Below are 18,509 nucleotides of genomic sequence, written 5' to 3' on the forward strand. Positions count from 1 at the left end.
AATTTTATCAATGTTTATTCATATATATATATATATTGTACAATATTATCCCTGTTATATTTCAGAGGAGCTTCCTCTGTTCTCAGTTATACAATCATTATGATGCTCTGATAAAAGGAATTCCAACTCCTATGAGGATAGTTCTACTATCCCCTCTGTACAATAATACAACTACTATAATACTGCCCCCTATGTATACAAATATAACTACTATAATACTGCCCCTATGTACAAGAATATAACTACTATAATACTGCTCCTATGTACAAGAATATAACTATTATAATACTGCCCCCTATGTACAAGAATATAACTACTATAATACTGCTCCTATGTACAAGAATATAACTACTATAATACTGCTCCTATGTACAAGAATATAGCTACTAAAATGCTGGCCCCTATGTACAAGAATATAACCAATATAATACTGCCCCCTATGTACAAGAATATAACTACTATAATACTGCCCCCTATGTACAAGAATATAACCAATATAATACTGCCCCCTATGTACAAGAATATAACTACTATAATACTGCTCATATGAACAACAATATAACTACTATAATACTGCTCCTATGTACAAGAATATAACTACTATAATACTGCTCCTATGTACAAGAATATAACTACTATAATACTGCCCCCTATGTACAAGAATATAACTACTATAATACTGCTCCCTATGTACAAGAATATAACTACTATAATACTGCCCCCTATGTACAAGAATATAGCTACTATAAAGCGGCTCCCTATGTACAAGACTATAACTACTATAATACTGCCCCTATATACAAGAATATAACTACTATAATAATGCTCCTATGTGCAAGAATATAACTACTATAATACTGCTCCTATGTACAAGAATATAACTACTATAATACTGCCCCTTTGTACAAGAATATAACTACAATAATACTGCCCCCTATGTACAAGAAGATAACTATTATAATACTGCCCCTTTGTACAAGAATATAACTACAATAATACTGCTCCTATGTGGCACCCCAGGGGTCTGGTTTCCACAGTAATAGCAGTATTACGTCTGTGAGCAGGTGGGAGGTCTCCTGGGCAGGAATCCTAAGCATGCCACACCTCCTGCCCAGTCCTGGGAGGGGAAGAACTTCCCCTACATAAACTGGGGCTGAGGCAGGGTTAGGAGAGAGGAGTTCCAGACAGAGACGGAGTCTGGTCTGGACACGCAGAAACAGGGACAGATAGACATCAGGAGTTCTGTAGGAGCCAAGGAGAAGCGCCAGGGGCTGGAGCTGTGCAGAGCTCGCCCTGGGAGAAGGTACTAAAACCGGACACAGGAGTCCGAGGCTGTGGGGACTAAGAAATACCCAGCAGCAGAATCCATCCGGCAGGGGATTCCAGGTCCTCTGGCCATAAAAGCCCGGAGGCTCAGTCACAAGGAAGGGACCAGCACCGCCATCCCGGAGCGGAGGCTAACAGGAGGCCCCAGGTCACCAGCCATACGGGTGAGCACCACACGGTATACCCAGGGACGTGGGCTACTTGTAACCGCCGAAAGCAGGGTAGCCAGGAAGGGTACAGACTAACGGGAAGGCCTACAACTCCACCTGGCCAGGGGAACTCCGGCTTACTCGCAGACTAACCAGGCCCCAACTACTAGCCAGTACTCCCGGGGGAGTTTGACTTGTACCATCAGTAAAGACCCTGAACTGTACCCTCGCGTCTCCGTGTTTCCTTGTCGCACCATTAGTGCTGGGACATCCACACCATCACTCCCAACATCAACCTCATCCTCTGCCCTGAGGCCATACCCCTCCCGTTGGGGGTTATACCATCCACGCTGCACATCCGTACCACCGGCCTCAGCGGACTGCCCTGCAGCGGCGGCTTCATAGCCGCATTCAACGGGTGGCGTAGTCGGACACTAATACCATCATACCAGTAACTGCCACTTAGTTTGACCACCCTGGGCACGGACCGGGTCACCGCCACACGAAGACTACTACCCCCATCGGATCCGGCTCCGGGTATTCCCCGCGCGCACGCGCGCCGCACTGCAGCACTGGCCCAGAGGGTGAGTCACCTACATACAGGAATATAACTACTATAATACTGCTCCTATGTACAAGAATATAACTACTATAATAATGCTCCTATGTACAAGAATATAACTACTATAATACTGCCCCTATATACAAGAATATAACTACTATAATACTGCTCCTATGTACAAGAATATAACTACTATAATATTGCTCCTATGTACAAGACTATAACTACTATAATACTGCCCCTATATACAAGAATATAACTACTATAATACTGCTCCTATGTACAAGAATATAACTACTATAATACTGCTCCTATGTACAAGAATATAACTACTATAATACTGCCCCTTTGTACAAGAATATAACTACAATAATACTGCCCCCTATGTACAAGAAGATAACTATTATAATACTGCCCCTTTGTACAAGAATATAACTACAATAATACTGCTCCTACATACAGGAATATAACTGCTATAATACTGCCCCTATGTACAAGAATATAACTACTATAATACTGCCCCTATGTACAAGAATATAACTACAATAATACTGCTCCTACATACAGGAATATAACTACTATAATACTGCTCCTATGTACAAGAATATAACTACTATAATACTGCCCCTATGTACAAGAATATAACTACTATAATACTGCCCCTATGTACAAGAATATAACTACTAATATACTGCCCCCTATATACAAGAATATAACTACTAGAATACTGCTCCTATGTACAAGAATATAACTACTATAATACTGCCCCCTATGTACAAGAATCTAACTACTATAATACTGCCCCTATGTACAAGAATATATCTACTATAATACTGCTCCTATGTACAAGAATATAACTACTATAATACTGCCCCTATGTACAAGAATATAACTACTATAATACTGCCCCTATGTACAGGAATATAACTACTATAATACGACTGCTATGTACAAGAATATAACTAATATAATACTGCCCCTATGTACAAGAATATAACTACTATAATACTGCCCCTATGTACAGGAATATAACTACTATAATACTGCTCCTATGTACAATAATATAACTACTATAATACTGCTCCTATGTACAAGAATATAACTACTATAATACTGCCCCTATGTACAAGAAGATAACTATTATAATACTGTTCCTTTGTACAAGAATATAGCTACAATCATACTGCTCCTACATACAGGAATGTAACTACCATAATACTGCTCCTATGTACAAGAATATAACTACTATAATACTGCTCCCTATGAACAAGAATATAACTGCTATAATACTGCCCCTATGTATAAGAAGATAACTGTTATAATGCTGCCCCTATGTACAAGAATATAATTACAATAATACTGCTCCTACATACAGGAATATAACTAATATAATACTGCCCCCTATGTACAAGAATATAACTACTATAATACTGCCCCTATGTACAAGATTATAACTACTATAATACTGCTCCTATGTATAAGATTATAACTACTATAATACTGCTCCTATGAACAAGAACATAACTACTATAATAGTGCTCTAATGAACAAGAATATAACTACTATAATACTGCCCCTATGTACAAGAATATAACTACTATAATACTGCTCCTATGAACAAGAATATAACTACTATTATACTGCCCCCTATGTACAGGAATATAACTACTATAATACTGCCCCTATGTACAAGAATATGTACAAGAATATAGCTACTGTAATACTGTTCCTATATACAAGAATATAACTACTATATTACTGCTCCTATGTTCAAGAATATAACTACTATAATACTGCCCGCTATATACAAGAATATAGCTACTATAATACTGCCCCCTATGTACAGGAATATAACTACTACAATACTGCTCATATGAACAAGAATATAACTACTATAATACTGCTCCTATCTACAAGAATATAACTACTATAATACTGGCACCTATATACAAGAATAGAACTACTATAATACTGCCCCCTATGTACAAGAATATAACTACTATAATACTGCCCCCTATGTACAAGAATATAACTACTATAATACTGCTCCTATGAACAAGAATATAACTACTATAATACTGCCCCCTATGTACAAGAATATAACTACTATAATACGGCCCCCTATGCACAAGAATATAACTACTATAATACTGCTCCTAAGAACAAGAGTATAACTACTATAATACTGCCCCCTGTGTACAAGAATATAGCTACTATAATACTGCCCCTATGTACAAGAATATAACTACTATAATACGGCTCCTATGATCAAGAATATAGCTACTATAATACTGCTCCTATGTAAAAGAATATAACTACTATAATACTGCTCCTATGAACAAGAATATAACTACTATAATACTGCCCCCTGTGTACAAGAATACAACTACTATAATACTGCCCCCTAAGTACAAGAATATAACTACTATAATACTGCCCCTATGTACAAGAATATAACTACTGTAATACTGTACCTATATGCAAGAATATAACTACTATAATACTGCTCCTATGTACAAGAATCTAACTACTACAATACTGCCCCTATGTACAAGAATATAACTACTATAATACTGCCCCCTATGTACAAGAATATAACTACTATAATACTGCTCCTATGTACAAGAAAGTAAGTAGTTTAATACTGCTTCTATGCACAATAATATAACTACTATAATACTGCTCCTATGTACAAGAATATAACTATTATAATACTGCCCCCTATGTACAAGAATATAGCTACTATAATACTGCTCCTATGTACAAGAATATAACTACTATAATACTGCCCCTATGTACAAGAATATGACTACTATAATACTGCCCCCTATGAACAAGAATATGACTGCTATAATACTGCCCCCTATGTACAAGAATATAACTACGATAATACTGCCTCCGATGTACAAGAATATTACTACTATAATACACCCCCTATGTATAAGAATATAACTACTATAATACTGCTCCTATATACAAGAATATAACTACTATAATACTGCCCCCTATGTACAAGAATCTAACTACTATAATACTGCTCCTATGTTCAAGAATGTAACTACTATAATACTGCTCCTATGCACAAGAATATAACTACTATAATACTGCCCCCTATGTACAAGAATATAGCTACTATAATACTGCTCCTATGTACAAGAATATAACTACTATAATACTGCCCCCTATGTGCAAGAATATGACAATTATAATACTGCCCCCTATGTACAAGAATAAAACTATTATAATACTGCCTCCGATGTACAAGAATATAACTACTATAATACTGCTCCTATGTACAAGAATCTAACTACTATAATACTGCTACTATGTACAAGAATGTAACTACTATAATACTGCTTCTATGCATAAGAATATAACAACTATAATACTGCTCCTATATACAAGAATATAACTACTATAATACTGCCTCTTATGTACAAGAATATACTACTATAATACTGCTCCTATGTGCAAGAATATAACTACTATAATACTGCCCCCTATGTACAAGAATATAACTATTATTATACTGCTCCCTATGTAAAAGACTATAACTACTATAATACTACTCAGAAGTACAAGAATGTAACTACTATATTACTGCCCCTATGTATAAGAATATAACTACTATAATACTGCTCCTATATACAAGAATATAACTACTGCAATACTGTTCCTATATACAAGAATATAACTACTATAATACTGCTCCTAAGTACAAGAATATAGCTACTATAATACTGTCCCTATGTACAGGAATATAGCTACTATAATACTGCCCCCTATGTGCAAGAATCTAGCTACTATAATACTGCTCCTATGTACAAGAATCTAACTACTACAATACTGCCCCTATGTACAAGAATATAACTACTATAATACTGCCCCCTGTGTACAAGAATATAACTACTATAATACTGCTCCTATGTACAAGAATGTAAGTACTTTAATACTGCTTCTATGCACAATAATATAACTACTATAATACTGCTCCTATGTACAAGAATATAACTATTATAATACTGCCCCCTATGTACAAGAATATAGCTACTATAATACTGCTCCTATGTACAAGAATATAACTACTATAATACTGCCCCTATGTACAAGAATATGACTACTATAATACTGCCCCTATGAACAAGAATATGATTACTATAATACTGCCCCCTATGTACAAGAATATAACTACTATAATACTGCCTCCGATGTACAAGAATATTACTACTATAATACACCCCCTATGTATAAGAATATAACTACTATAATACTGCTCCTATATACAAGAATATAACTACTATAATACTGCCCCCTATGTACAAGAATCTAACTACTATAATGCTGCTCCTATGTTCAAGAATGTAACTACTATAATACTGCTCCTATGCACAAGAATATAACTATTATAATACTGCCCCCTATGTACAAGAATATAGCTACTATAATACTGCTCCTATGTACAAGAATATAACTACTATAATACTGCCCCCTATGTGCAAGAATATGACAATTATAATACTGCCCCCTATGTACAAGAATAAAACTATTATAATACTGCCTCCGATGTACAAGAATGTAACTACTATAATACTGCTCCTATGTACAAGAATGTAACTACTATAATACTGCTTCTATGCATAAGAATATAACAACTATAATACTGCTCCTATATACAAGAATATAACTACTATAATACTGCCTCTTATGTACAAGAATATACTACTATAATACTGCTCCTATGTGCAAGAATATAACTACTATAATACTGCCCCCTATATACAAGAATATAACTACTATAATACTGCTCCCTATGTAAAAGACTATAACTACTATAATACTACTCAGAAGTACATGAATGTAACTACTATATTACTGCCCCTATGTATAAGAATATAACTACTATAATACTGCTCCTATATACAAGAATATAATTACTGTAATACTGTTCCTATATACAAGAATATAACTACTATAATACTGCTCCTATGTACAAGAATATAGCTACTATAATACTGTCCCTATGTACAGGAATCTGGCTACTATAATACTGCCCCCTATGTGCAAGAATCTAGCTACTATAATACTGCTCCTATGTACAAGAATATAACTACCATAATACTGCTCCTATGTACAAGAATATAAATACTATAATACTGCTCCTATGTAGAAGAAAGTAACTACTATAATACTGCTCCTATGTACAAGAATATAACTACTATAATAATGCCCCTATGTACAAGAATATGACTACTATAATACTGTCCACTATGTACAAGAATATAACTACTATAATACTGCCTCCGATGTACAAGACTACAACTACTATAATACAGCCCCTATGTATAAGAATGTAACTACTATAATACTGCTCCTATATACAAGAATATAACTACTATAATACTGCCCCCTATGTACAAGAATATAACTACTATAATACTGCTCCTATGTGCAAGAATATAACTACTATAATACTGCCCCCTATGTACAAGAATATAACTACTATAATACTGCTCATATGTACAAGAATGTAACTACTATAATACTGCTCCTATGCACAAGAATGTAACTACTATAATACTGCTCCTATGTACAAGAATATAGCTACTATAATACTGCTCCTATGTACAAGAATATAACTACTATAATACTGCCCCCTATGTACAAGAATATGACAACTATAATACTGGCCCCTATGTACAAGAATAAAACTACTATAATACTGCCTCCGATGTACAAGAATATAACTACTATAATACTGCTCCTATGTACAAGAATCTAACTACTATAATACTGCTCCTATGTACAAGAATCTAACTACTATAATACTGCTTCTATGCACAAGAATATAACTACTATAATACTTCTCCTATATACAAGAATATAACTACTATAAAACTGCCCCCTATGTACAAGAAGATAACTATTATAATACTGCCCCTTTGTACAAGAATATAACTACAATAATACTGCTCCTACATACAGGAATATAACTACTATAATACTTCTCCTATGTGCAAGAATCTAACTACTATAATACTGCCCCTATGTACAAGAATATATCTACTATAATACTGCTCCTATGTACAAGAATATAACTACTATAATACTGCCCCTATGTACAAGAATATAACTACTATAATACTGCCCCTATGTACAGGAATATAACTACTATAATACTGCTCCTATGTACAAGAATATAACTACTATAATACTGCCCCTATGTACAAGAAGATAACTATTATAATACTGTTCCTTTGTACAAGAATATAGCTACAATTATACTGCTCCTACATACAGGAATGTAACTACTATAATACTGCTCCTATGTACAAGAATATAACTACTATAATACTGTTCCGATGTACAAGAATATAACTACTATAATACTGCCCCTATGTACAAGAATATATCTACTATAATACTGCCCCTATGTACAAGATTATAACTACTATAATACTGCTCCTATGTATGAGATTATAACTACTATAATACTGCTCCTATGAACAAGAACATAACTACTATAATAGTGCTCTAATGAACAAGAATATAACTACTATAATACTGCCCCTATGTACAAGAATATAACTACTATAATACTGCTCCTATGAACAAGAATATAACTACTATTATACTGCCCCCTATGTACAGGAATATAACTACTATAATACTGCCCCTATGTACAAGAATATGTACAAGAATATAGCTACTGTAATACTGTTCCTATATACAAGAATATAACTACTATATTACTGCTCCTAGGTTCAAGAATATAACTACTATAATACTGCCCGCTATATACAAGAATATAGCTACTATAATACTGCCCCCTATGTACAGGAATATAACTACTACAATATTGCTCATATGAACAAGAATATAACTACTATAATACTGCTCCTATGTACAAGAGTATAACTACTATAATACTGGCACCTATATACAAGAATAGAACTACTATAATACTGCCCCCTATGTACAAGAATATAACTACTATAATACTGCCCCCTATGTCCGCTATATACAAGAATATAGCTACTATAATACTGCCCCCTATGTACAGGAATATAACTACTACAATATTGCTCATATGAACAAGAATATAACTACTATAATACTGCTCCTATGTACAAGAGTATAACTACTATAATACTGGCACCTATATACAAGAATAGAACTACTATAATACTGCCCCCTATGTACAAGAATATAACTACTATAATACTGCCCCCTATGTACAAGAATATAACTACTATAATACTGCTCCTATGAACAAGAATATAACTACTATAATACTGCCCCCTATGTACAAGAATATAACTACTATAATACTGCTCCTAAGAACAAGAATATAACTACTATAATACTGCCCCCTGTGTACAAAAATATAGCTACTATAATACTGCCCCTATGTTCAAGAATATAACTACTATAATACGGCTCCTATGAACAAGAATATAGCTACTATAATACTGCTCCTATGTAAAAGAATATAACTATTATAATACTGCTCCTATGAACAAGAATATAACTACTATAATACTGCCCCCTGTGTACAAGAATACAACTACTATAATACTGCCCCTAGGTACAAGAATATAACTACTGTAATACTGTACCTATATGCAAGAATATAACTACTATAATACTGCTCCTATGTACAAGAATATAACTACTATAATACTGCCCCTATGTACAAGTATATAACTACTATAATACTGCTCCCTATGTACAAGAATATAACTACTATAATACTGCTCCTATGTACAAGAATCTAACTACTACAATACTGCCCCTATGTACAAGAATATAACTACTATAATACTGCCCCCTATGTACAAGAATATAACTACTATAATACTGCTCCTATGTACAAGAATGTAAGTACTTTAATACTGCTTCTATGCACAATAATATAACTACTATAATACTGCTCCTATGTACAAGAATATAACTATTATAATACTGCCCCATATGTACAAGAATATAGCTACTATACTACTGCTCCTATGTACAAGAATATAACTACTATAATACTGCCCCTATGTACAAGAATATGACTACTATAATACTGCCCCCTATGAACAAGAATATGACTACTATAATACTGCTCCCTATGTACAAGAATATAACTACAATAATACTGCTCCTACATACAGGAATATAACTCCTATAATACTGCTCCTATGTACAAGAATATAACTACTATAATACTGCCCCTATGTACAAGAATATAACTACTATAATACTGCCCCTATGTACAAGAATATAACTACTAATATACTGCCCCCTATATACAAGAATATAACTACTAGAATACTGCTCCTATGTACAAGAATATAACTACTATAATACTGCCCCCTATGTACAAGAATCTAACTACTATAATACTGCCCCTATGTACAAGAATATATCTACTATAATACTGCTCCTATGTACAAGAATATAACTACTATAATACTGCCCCTATGTACAAGAATATAACTACTATAATACTGCCCCTATGTACAGGAATATAACTACTATAATACGACTGCTATGTACAAGAATATAACTAATATAATACTGCCCCTATGTACAAGAATATAACTACTATAATACTGCCCCTATGTACAGGAATATAACTACTATAATACTGCTCCTATGTACAATAATATAACTACTATAATACTGCTCCTATGTACAAGAATATAACTACTATAATACTGCCCCTATGTACAAGAAGATAACTATTATAATACTGTTCCTTTGTACAAGAATATAGCTACAATCATACTGCTCCTACATACAGGAATGTAACTACCATAATACTGCTCCTATGTACAAGAATATAACTACTATAATACTGCTCCCTATGAACAAGAATATAACTGCTATAATACTGCCCCTATGTATAAGAAGATAACTGTTATAATGCTGCCCCTATGTACAAGAATATAATTACAATAATACTGCTCCTACATACAGGAATATAACTAATATAATACTGCCCCCTATGTACAAGAATATAACTACTATAATACTGCCCCTATGTACAAGATTATAACTACTATAATACTGCTCCTATGTATAAGATTATAACTACTATAATACTGCTCCTATGAACAAGAACATAACTACTATTATAGTGCTCTAATGAACAAGAAAATAACTACTATAATACTGCCCCTATGTACAAGAATATAACTACTATAATACTGCTCCTATGAACAAGAATATAACTACTATTATACTGCCCCCTATGTACAGGAATATAACTACTATAATACTGCCCCTATGTACAAGAATATGTACAAGAATATAGCTACTGTAATACTGTTCCTATATACAAGAATATAACTACTATATTACTGCTCCTATGTTCAAGAATATAACTACTATAATACTGCCCGCTATATACAAGAATATAGCTACTATAATACTGCCCCCTATGTACAGGAATATAACTACTACAATACTGCTCATATGAACAAGAATATAACTACTATAATACTGCTCCTATCTACAAGAATATAACTACTATAATACTGGCACCTATATACAAGAATAGAACTACTATAATACTGCCCCCTATGTACAAGAATATAACTACTATAATACTGCCCCCTATGTACAAGAATATAACTACTATAATACTGCTCCTATGAACAAGAATATAACTACTATAATACTGCCCCCTATGTACAAGAATATAACTACTATAATACGGCCCCCTATGCACAAGAATATAACTACTATAATACTGCTCCTAAGAACAAGAGTATAACTACTATAATACTGCCCCCTGTGTACAAGAATATAGCTACTATAATACTGCCCCTATGTACAAGAATATAACTACTATAATACGGCTCCTATGATCAAGAATATAGCTACTATAATACTGCTCCTATGTAAAAGAATATAACTACTATAATACTGCTCCTATGAACAAGAATATAACTACTATAATACTGCCCCCTGTGTACAAGAATACAACTACTATAATACTGCCCCCTAAGTACAAGAATATAACTACTATAATACTGCCCCTATGTACAAGAATATAACTACTGTAATACTGTACCTATATGCAAGAATATAACTACTATAATACTGCTCCTATGTACAAGAATCTAACTACTACAATACTGCCCCTATGTACAAGAATATAACTACTATAATACTGCCCCCTATGTACAAGAATATAACTACTATAATACTGCTCCTATGTACAAGAAAGTAAGTAGTTTAATACTGCTTCTATGCACAATAATATAACTACTATAATACTGCTCCTATGTACAAGAATATAACTATTATAATACTGCCCCCTATGTACAAGAATATAGCTACTATAATACTGCTCCTATGTACAAGAATATAACTACTATAATACTGCCCCTATGTACAAGAATATGACTACTATAATACTGCCCCCTATGAACAAGAATATGACTGCTATAATACTGCCCCCTATGTACAAGAATATAACTACTATAATACTGCCTCCGATGTACAAGAATATTACTACTATAATACACCCCCTATGTATAAGAATATAACTACTATAATACTGCTCCTATATACAAGAATATAACTACTATAATACTGCCCCCTATGTACAAGAATCTAACTACTATAATACTGCTCCTATGTTCAAGAATGTAACTACTATAATACTGCTCCTATGCACAAGAATATAACTATTATAATACTGCCCCCTATGTACAAGAATATAGCTACTATAATACTGCTCCTATGTACAAGAATATAACTATTATAATACTGCCCCCTATGTGCAAGAATATGACAATTATAATACTGCCCCCTATGTACAAGAATAAAACTATTATAATACTGCCTCCGATGTACAAGAATATAACTACTATAATACTGCTCCTATGTACAAGAATCTAACTACTATAATACTGCTACTATGTACAAGAATGTAACTACTATAATACTGCTTCTATGCATAAGAATATAAAAACTATAATACTGCTCCTATATACAAGAATATAACTACTATAATACTGCCTCTTATGTACAAGAATATACTACTATAATACTGCTCCTATGTGCAAGAATATAACTACTATAATACTGCCCCCTATGTACAAGAATATAACTACTATAATACTGCTCCCTATGTAAAAGACTATAACTACTATAATACTACTCAGAAGTACAAGAATGTAACTACTATATTACTGCCCCTATGTATAAGAATATAACTACTATAATACTGCTCCTATATACAAGAATATAACTACTGCAATACTGTTCCTATATACAAGAATATAACTACTATAATACTGCTCCTATGTACAAGAATATAGCTACTATAATACTGTCCCTATGTACAGGAATATAGCTACTATAATACTGCCCCCTATGTGCAAGAATCTAGCTACTATAATACTGCTCCTATGTACAAGAATCTAACTACTACAATACTGCCCCTATGTACAAGAATATAACTACTATAATACTGCCCCCTGTGTACAAGAATATAACTACTATAATACTGCTCCTATGTACAAGAATGTAAGTACTTTAATACTGCTTCTATGCACAATAATATAACTACTATAATACTGCTCCTATGTACAAGAATATAACTATTATAATACTGCCCCCTATGTACAAGAATATAGCTACTATAATACTGCTCCTATGTACAAGAATATAACTACTATAATACTGCCCCTATGTACAAGAATATGACTACTATAATACTGCCCCTATGAACAAGAATATGATTACTATAATACTGCCCCCTATGTACAAGAATATAACTACTATAATACTGCCTCCGATGTACAAGAATATTACTACTATAATACACCCCCTATGTATAAGAATATAACTACTATAATACTGCTCCTATATACAAGAATATAACTACTATAATACTGCCCCCTATGTACATGAATCTAACTACTATAATGCTGCTCCTATGTTCAAGAATGTAACTACTATAATACTGCTCCTATGCACAAGAATATAACTATTATAATACTGCCCCCTATGTACAAGAATATAGCTACTATAATACTGCTCCTATGTACAAGAATATAACTACTATAATACTGCCCCCTATGTGCAAGAATATGACAATTATAATACTGCCCCCTATGTACAAGAATAAAACTATTATAATACTGCCTCCGATGTACAAGAATGTAACTACTATAATACTGCTCCTATGTACAAGAATGTAACTACTATAATACTGCTTCTATGCATAAGAATATAACAACTATAATACTGCTCCTATATACAAGAATATAACTACTATAATACTGCCTCTTATGTACAAGAATATACTACTATAATACTGCTCCTATGTGCAAGAATATAACTACTATAATACTGCCCCCTATATACAAGAATATAACTACTATAATACTGCTCCCTATGTAAAAGACTATAACTACTATAATACTACTCAGAAGTACATGAATGTAACTACTATATTACTGCCCCTATGTATAAGAATATAACTACTATAATACTGCTCCTATATACAAGAATATAATTACTGTAATACTGTTCCTATATACAAGAATATAACTACTATAATACTGCTCCTATGTACAAGAATATAGCTACTATAATACTGTCCCTATGTACAGGAATCTGGCTACTATAATACTGCCCCCTATGTGCAAGAATCTAGCTACTATAATACTGCTCCTATGTACAAGAATATAACTACCATAATACTGCTCCTATGTACAAGAATATAAATACTATAATACTGCTCCTATGTAGAAGAAAGTAACTACTATAATACTGCTCCTATGTACAAGAATATAACTACTATAATAATGCCCCTATGTACAAGAATATGACTACTATAATACTGCCCACTATGTACAAGAATATAACTACTATAATACTGCCTCTGATGTACAAGACTACAACTACTATAATACAGCCCCTATGTATAAGAATGTAACTACTATAATACTGCTCCTATATACAAGAATATAACTACTATAATACTGCTCCTATGTGCAAGAATATAACTACTATAATACTGCTCATATGTACAAGAATGTAACTACTATAATACTGCTCCTATGCACAAGAATGTAACTACTATAATACTGCTCCTATGTACAAGAATATAGCTACTATAATACTGCTCCTATGTACAAGAATATAACTACTATAATACTGCCCCCTATGTACAAGAATATGACAACTATAATACTGGCCCCTATGTACAAGAATAAAACTACTATAATACTGCCTCCGATGTACAAGAATATAACTACTATAATACTGCTCCTATGTACAAGAATCTAACTACTATAATACTGCTCCTATGTACAAGAATCTAACTACTATAATACTGCTTCTATGCACAAGAATATAACTACTATAATACTTCTCCTATATACAAGAATATAACTACTATAAAACTGCCCCCTATGTACAAGAAGATAACTATTATAATACTGCCCCTTTGTACAGGAATATAACTACAATAATACTGCTCCTACATACAGGAATATAACTACTATAATACTTCTCCTATGTGCAAGAATCTAACTACTATAATACTGCCCCTATGTACAAGAATATATCTACTATAATACTGCTCCTATGTACAAGAATATAACTACTATAATACTGCCCCTATGTACAAGAATATAACTACTATAATACTGCCCCTATGTACAGGAATATAACTACTATAATACTGCTCCTATGTACAAGAATATAACTACTATAATACTGCCCCTATGTACAAGAAGATAACTATTATAATACTGTTCCTTTGTACAAGAATATAGCTACAATTATACTGCTCCTACATACAGGAATGTAACTACTTTAATACTGCTCCTATGTACAAGAATATAACTACTATAATACTGTTCCGATGTACAAGAATATAACTACTATAATACTGCCCCTATGTACAAGAATATATCTACTATAATACTGCCCCTATGTACAAGATTATAACTACTATAATACTGCTCCTATGTATGAGATTATAACTACTATAATACTGCTCCTATGAACAAGAACATAACTACTATAATAGTGCTCTAATGAACAAGAATATAACTACTATAATACTGCCCCTATGTACAAGAATATAACTACTATAATACTGCTCCTATGAACAAGAATATAACTACTATTATACTGCCCCCTATGTACAGGAATATAACTACTATAATACTGCCCCTATGTACAAGAATATGTACAAGAATATAGCTACTGTAATACTGTTCCTATATACAAGAATATAACTACTATATTACTGCTCCTAGGTTCAAGAATATAACTACTATAATACTGCCCGCTATATACAAGAATATAGCTACTATAATACTGCCCCCTATGTACAGGAATATAACTACTACAATATTGCTCATATGAACAAGAATATAACTACTATAATACTGCTCCTATGTACAAGAGTATAACTACTATAATACTGGCACCTATATACAAGAATAGAACTACTATAATACTGCCCCCTATGTACAAGAATATAACTACTATAATACTGCCCCCTATGTCCGCTATATACAAGAATATAGCTACTATAATACTGCCCCCTATGTACAGGAATATAACTACTACAATATTGCTCATATGAACAAGAATATAACTACTATAATACTGCTCCTATGTACAAGAGTATAACTACTATAATACTGGCACCTATATACAAGAATAGAACTACTATAATACTGCCCCCTATGTACAAGAATATAACTACTATAATACTGCCCCCTATGTACAAGAATATAACTACTATAATACTGCTCCTATGAACAAGAATATAACTACTATAATACTGCCCCCTATGTACAAGAATATAACTACTATAATACTGCTCCTAAGAACAAGAATATAACTACTATAATACTGCCCCCTGTGTACAAAAATATAGCTACTATAATACTGCCCCTATGTACAAGAATATAACTACTATAATACGGCTCCTATGAACAAGAATATAGCTACTATAATACTGCTCCTATGTAAAAGAATATAACTATTATAATACTGCTCCTATGAACAAGAATATAACTACTATAATACTGCCCCCTGTGTACAAGAATACAACTACTATAATACTGCCCCTATGTACAAGAATATAACTACTGTAATACTGTACCTATATGCAAGAATATAACTACTATAATACTGCTCCTATGTACAAGAATATAACTACTATAATACTGCCCCTATGTACAAGAATATAACTACTATAATACTGCTCCCTATGTACAAGAATATAACTACTATAATACTGCTCCTATGTACAAGAATCTAACTACTACAATACTGCCCCTATGTACAAGAATATAACTACTATAATACTGCCCCCTATGTACAAGAATATAACTACTATAATGCTGCTCCTATGTACAAGAATGTAAGTACTTTAATACTGCTTCTATGCACAATAATATAACTACTATAATACTGCTCCTATGTACAAGAATATAACTATTATAATACTGCCCCCTATGTACAAGAATATAGCTGCTATACTACTGCTCCTATGTACAAGAATATAACTACTATAATACTGCCCCTATGTACAAGAATATGACTACTATAATACTGCCCCCTATGAACAAGAATATGACTACTATAATACTGCTCCCTATGTACAAGAATATAACTACTATAATACTGCCTCCGATGTACAAGAATATTACTACTATAATACACCCCCTATGTATAAGAATATAACTACTATAATACTGCTCCTATATACAAGAATATAACTACTATAATACTGCCCCCTATGTACAAGAATCTAACTATTATAATGCTGCTCCTATGTTCAAGAATGTAACTACTATAATACTGCTCCTATGCACAAGAATATAACTATTATAATACTGCCCCCTATGTACAAGAATATAGCTACTATAATACTGCTCCTATGTACAAGAATATAACTACTATAATACTGCCCCCTATGTGCAAGAATATGACAATTATAATACTGCCCCCTATGTACAAGAATAAAACTATTATAATACTGCCTCCGATGTACAAGAATATAACTACTATAATACTGCTCCTATGTACAAGAATCTAACTACTATAATACTGCTACTATGTACAAGAATGTAACTACTATAATACTGCTTCTATGCATAAGAATATAACAACTATAATACTGCTCCTATATACAAGAATATTACTACTATAATACTGCCTATTATGTACAAGAATATACTACTATAATACTGCTCCTATGTGCAAGAATATAACTACTATAATACTGCCCCCTATGTACAAGAATATAACTACTATAATACTGCTCCCTATGTAAAAGACTATAACTACTATAATACTACTCAGAAGTACAAGAATGTAACTACTATATTACTGCCCCTATGTATAAGAATATAACTACTATAATACTGCTCCTATATACAAGAATATAACTACTGTAATACTGTTCCTATATACAAGAATATAACTACTATAATACT

This window comes from Phyllobates terribilis, unplaced genomic scaffold (genome assembly GCF_046119375.1).
Source record: "Phyllobates terribilis strain yellow unplaced genomic scaffold, ASM4611937v1 Scaffold_13__5_contigs__length_258822181, whole genome shotgun sequence".
NCBI classification, from domain to species: domain Eukaryota; kingdom Metazoa; phylum Chordata; class Amphibia; order Anura; family Dendrobatidae; genus Phyllobates; species Phyllobates terribilis.